This window comes from Triticum aestivum, chromosome 2D, assembly GCF_018294505.1.
Source record: "Triticum aestivum cultivar Chinese Spring chromosome 2D, IWGSC CS RefSeq v2.1, whole genome shotgun sequence".
Classification (NCBI taxonomy): Eukaryota; Viridiplantae; Streptophyta; class Magnoliopsida; order Poales; family Poaceae; genus Triticum; species Triticum aestivum.
The window spans coordinates 161,028,681-161,034,487 of record NC_057799.1 but is presented as its reverse complement, the minus strand read 5'-3'; positions in this window follow the sequence as shown (position 1 = coordinate 161,034,487).

Below are 5,807 nucleotides of genomic sequence, written 5' to 3'. Positions count from 1 at the left end.
CTAAGTCCTCAAGTTTTCACAGCATATGCCTCTGTTCCTGATGCCATAACTCCTTGCATGTAGCTCCGATTCACGCGTGTAACATGTAAAATTGTTCGTCTCGTGATGCTCTTCGTTTTGTTCAATTGCATCATGTTCATTAGAGGTCATCTTGATGCCCAAATCTCTGTTCGAAGAGGGCTAGTTGCTGTTATTCTCTGGTTCTTATCAGAACTTGGAGATTTGTCATTTTTGTATCATTTATTCTGTGCATCTTATGGGCATGAGCTCTACATGTGTTTTGAAGTATGCCATGCCATCTTTCCAGTGGTGTATGCCATGTATTTTTGTGATCTCTGTGGTGACTAGCACAAGCATGCAAAGTAGGCTCCGTAATGTTTCTGATTTCAGGGACTTAGTGATTTTTCTAAGTCTTTGTCTGCTGTTATTTTGTTGCCATGTAAACTTGATGCTACAGAGAGATCCATGCATATTTTGGAGATGTTCAGTAAGGATGTTTTGTAGCTATAGTTGTAATTCCTGCCCTTGTTTGCAATTATAGAGTGCCATAGCATGACTCAATCTTGCTCTACTTTTGCGATAAAATATTTCTGGGAGATTCTTAACATGTTATGCAATTTTGCCAAGCTTATTGGGGTAGTTGATCCATTCATGCTATGCTTTTGTTCTTGCCATGGATAGCTTCATAAACATGCCATCTTGCTGTAGGTATGCTTGGTTTTTCATGCATTGCTCTGTAGTGAGTGCATCAAACTCACAAAGAGGCCTACATATTATTATTTCTGCCATGTTCTGTTTTCTGCCAAGTCTGAAACCTGATAACGAAACTTGCTATGTTTACATGCTTGCCATCATATCTTCTGGTCCTTTTTGGCTTATGGTCAGTAAGGGACTTTTGTCATGTGCATTTAGTAGAACACTGCCATGCCTTGTTTTACTATGTTAAGTTCCTGTAGCATGTTGATTTCGTGCTCTGAACATTGCTACCTGATGCTGATTTCTGCCATGTCCAGTTTTTCACTAAGTCTGTGAACCTGTTATCTTTTGCACTTTGCCATGCTTGTTTGAGCTTGATATGTTGTGAACTAGCCGTAGCTCAGTGTTCATCTTTTGTCAAGCATCTCCTGTAGATTACTGTCATATTCTTTGTTGCTATGTTGGAGTGCTGTAGCATTGTTGCTTGTTGCATTTTAAGTGCTATCATGCTGTTAATCGCAGATTCGTGTCATTCTTGTTTTGCTTGCCATTTGCAAACCGTGCATCCGTTTCCGGCGATCTTTATATCGATTTCAACCGAAATCATCTCATCTTTCCAGTGGCATGCTTGGTTTGTCAATTTACTGCCATGTTCATTATTTTTCTTCCGGAGCACGCATATGCTTCGCATATCATATCTTGCATATCATACATGTTTTGCATCATGTTGCTTGTGCATTTCTCGTTGTTGATTGTGGTTCCGTTTGTTTGTGTTCTTGGCTTGGGTAGAGCCGGGAGACGAGTTCGTGAACGAGGAACCTGTCGAGTACGCTTACGAGGATCAAGCTTTCGTCAACTCTGAGAACCTTGCAGGCAAGATGACCACCCCTCGAAATCACTTCTATCTTTGCTATGCTAGTTGTTCGCTCTATTGCCATGCTCCGCTACCTATCACTTGCTATATCATGTCTCCCATTTTGCCATGTCAGCCCCTAACCATCGTTTCCTAGCAAACCGTTGTTTGGCTAAGTTACCGCTTTTGCTCAGCCCATCTTATAGCGTTGCTAGTTGCAGGTGAAGTTGAAGTTTGTTCCGTGTCGGAACATGGATATGTTGGGATATCACAATATCTCTTATTTATTTAATGCATCTATATATTTTGGTAAATGGTGGAAGGCTCGGCCTTATGCCTGGTGTTTTGTTCCACTCTTGCCGCCCTAGTTACTGTTATACCGAGATTATGTTCCTTGAGTTTGCGTTCCTTACGCGGTCGGGTGATTTATGGGACCCCCTTGACAGTTCGCCTTGAATAAAACTCCTCCAGCAAGGCCCAACTTTGGTTTTACCATTTGCCGCCTAAGCCTTTTTCCCCCGGGTTTTCGCGAGCCCGAGGGTCATCTTTATTTAAACCCCCGGGCCAGTGTTCCTCTGAGTGCTGGTCCAAACGAGAGCCACTTGCAGCGCCACCTTGGGGAAACTCGAGGATTGGTTTTAGCTGTACGTAGTGTTCATCCGGTGTGCCCTGAGAACGAGATATGTGCAGCTCATATCGGGATTTGTCGGCACATTCGGGCGGCTTTGCTGGTCTTGTTTTACCATTGTCGAAATGTCTTGTAAACCGGGATTCCGAGACTGATCGGGTCTTTCCGGGAGAAGGTTTATCCTTCGTTGACCGTGAGAGCTTATGATGGGCTAAGTTGGGACACCCCTGCAGGGTATTATCTTTCGAAAGCCGTGCCCGCGGTTATGAGGCAGATGGGAATTTGTTAATGTCCGGTTGTAGAAAACTTGTCACTTGACCCAATTAAAATACATCAACTGCGTGTGTAGCCGTGATGGTCTCTTCTCGACGGAGTCCGGGAAGTGAACACGGTCTGAGTTATGTATGACGTAAGTAGGTGTTCAGGATCACTTCTTGGTCATTGCTAGATGAAGACCGTTCCGTTGCTTCTCTTCTCGCTCTGTTTTGCGCAAGTTAGCCACCGTATATGCTTATTGCCGCTGCAACTCCACCTCATTACACCATCCTTTCCTATAAGCTTTAATAGTCTTGATCTCACGGGTGTGAGATTGCTGAGTCCTCGTGACTCACAGATTCTACCAAAACAGTTGCAGGTGCCGACGATGCCAGTGCAGATGATGGCGTCGATCTCAAGTGGGAGTTCGATGAGGAACGTGGTCGTTACTATGTGTCTTTTCCTGATGATCAGTAGTGGAGCCCAGTTGGGACGATCGGGGATCTAGCATTTGGGGTTGTCTTATTTTCATCTGGATCTTGACCGTAGTCGGTCTATATGTTTGTATTCTGGATGATGTATGAATTATATTCATGTATTGTGTGAAGTGGCGATTGTAAGCCAACTCTTTATCCCATTCTTGTTCATTACATGGGATTGTGTGAAGATGACCCTTCTTGCGACAAAACCACTATGCGGTTATGCCTCTAAGTCGTGCCTCGACACGTGGGAGATATAGCCGCATCGTGGGCGTTACAAGTTGGTAATCAGAGCCATCCCCGACTTAGGAGCCCCCTGCTTGATCGAATCGCTGGCGTTGTTGAGTCTAGAACAAAAATGTTTTGAGTCTTAGGATTATATATATCGGAGAGTAGGATTCTTTTTACTCCTCAGTCCCTTCGTCGCTCTGGTGAGGTCTCCTGACGTAGAAGTTTTGATTATTCTCTCCTCAAATTTCACTAATTTTTTTTTAGGATCACGCGGGTATCTTGGAATCGTTCCGATGGTTTTGTGACGAGAACATTGTTCTTGGTGCCTCCTGTCATTTAGGGGTTGTGGCAGTGTCCCGAGGAGTTGAGCTCCGAGGTGTTGTCGTCACAATTTTATCGTTGCAGTTCTGGAATACCTGAGTTTCGCCGACATCGAAATCTCTTTTATGCAATTGTTGGTGAGATCACCTCGACGTCACCCAGTACTGGGGCGGGAGTTCGGGAATATTGCCATAACTTGTATAACGGATTTTTTCAAAGGTTGAGGTAAACGATTTCCGAAGATTTCTTGGATATGTGTTGACGGATGGATACAGCTGGATCTAGGGATTGCTAGTTTGGGTGATATATTTTGTGTCCCATGTATCCCCAACACCAGATTGCATAACCAGAAAGTTTCGGGAGTTTATAAGTGGGAATTCAAGTAGCCTTAGGATATCTTTCCGACAGACGCATGATATGAGATTGGGGTTCGACGTCTAGTGGTTCGCCTGTACACGGTTGATTTTACAGTGGTCTCGTAGTGTCTTAAAGAGTCCATGGCTATGCCGACTCGGGGACGCTTCGTATGTCATGTGCACAACCTTGTACATGATGGTGCTGTACGATTGAGCCCGTGTGGGCCCCACCACGAAAACTTCGGATGAAATATCTATCATATGTTTGTTCCGGCTTATTCTGCAAGCCAATACTTTGTTTTGTTTTGAATTGTGGTATTCGAGTTGCTTCGAATTCATACGTTGATTCCATATCTTTTTCAAGTGGCTTCTCAACTTATGGAAGTGTGATGATTTACTACGGAATTCATTCGTTCATCTTCGTTCGAATGTTTATTGTGAAGACTATATGTTGCAATTTCTATCCGTTGATTCTACTTATCTATTTGTCTATCAAGATGCTAACGGATGTCACCCTCTTCAGGATGGCTCCGCCAATGCGTCAGAATCCGGATCGCGATGAAGGGAGTCAAGCGAACCCTCCGCCACCACCTCCACCTCCGGAGGCATGGCAAGCTATCATGGCAGCCACCAACGCCAATGCTCAGATGATTCTGCAACTCTTGCAAGAACATACTCAAGGGCAAGGCAATCAAGGCAATCAAGGTCAAGGCAACAATCAGTTTCACTTTGCTACACTCAACCAGTTTCTCGCAAATCAGCCCAAGTCTTTCAGCTACTGTGCCGCACGGATGCCGATGATTGGCTCGTGGACATCAACAAGCATTTTGAATGTAGCAATGTCAGGCCTGAGGACTATGTCAAGTTCGCTTCTTTTCAGCTCAAGGACCAAGCTGCTGATTGGTATCAACAATACAAAGATTCCAGAGGAGGTCGTGTGATCACTTGGACTGACTTCTGTCGGGACTTCAAAGTGCACCACATTCCACAAAGTGTTGTTGAGAGCAAGCGTGAGGAGTTCCGCAATCTCAAGCAAGGCAACATGTCTGTGTATCAATACAACATCCAGTTTCAGAAACTTGCTCGCTTCGCTAAACAAGACGTTCCTGATGAAAGAGCATGATCTATCACTTTCAGAGGTGGCCTTAAAGAGGATCTGCAGTTAGCTCTCGTTCTTGTTGAGCCTACTCAGTTTGATCAATTCTATAATATGGCACTGAAGCAAGAGGCTGCTCAGCTCAAGTGTGAGGCTTCTAAGAAGAGAGTCAGGGACGCAGTTCAGTCTTCTTCTTCCTCACTTGTGACAGCTAAGCAACAGAAGTTCTGGTTGCCTCCTCCTCCTCCGTTTCGTCAGCCTTACCAGCAGAAGAACAAAGGTGGCCATGGTTCTTCCAACTCTGGCTATCAGAACAAGTCTCAGAATCAAGCTCCAAAGTCCAATGCTCCTTATCACCGTCCACTCTCAGAGGTGACTTGCAACAAATGTCAGCAGAAGGGTCACTATGCTAACAAGTGCTTCAACCAAAGGCGTCTTCCTCCTCCTCCTCCTGTCAGATCTTCCAGCAATGCAGTGGTCAAGCATAATCCAAAGTCTGCAAAGGTGAACATGATGAATGCAGCTCAAGCGGAGGAATCTACTGATGTGATAATGGGTAATCTTCCTGTTAATGATATTCCTGCAAAAGTTCTTTTTGATACTGGTGCTTCGCTTTGTTTCATGTCAAGACCGTTTTTTGCCAAGCATGAGTTTTCCTGGTCTTATCTGGATAAACCATTGGGTGTTATTTCTTCGGGGAAGTCAATGAGAGCCAACTCGATAGTTCCGAATGTTTCCATCAAGTTGGGAAACTATAAATTTCAGTCTTCTCAAGTTGTTCTTGGTGACTCGGATATTGATCTTATTCTCGGGATGGACTGGCTTTCTAAGCACAAGGCTCAACTTGATTGTGCTGCCAGGGAAATTCAATTGACACACTCGTCTGAGGATG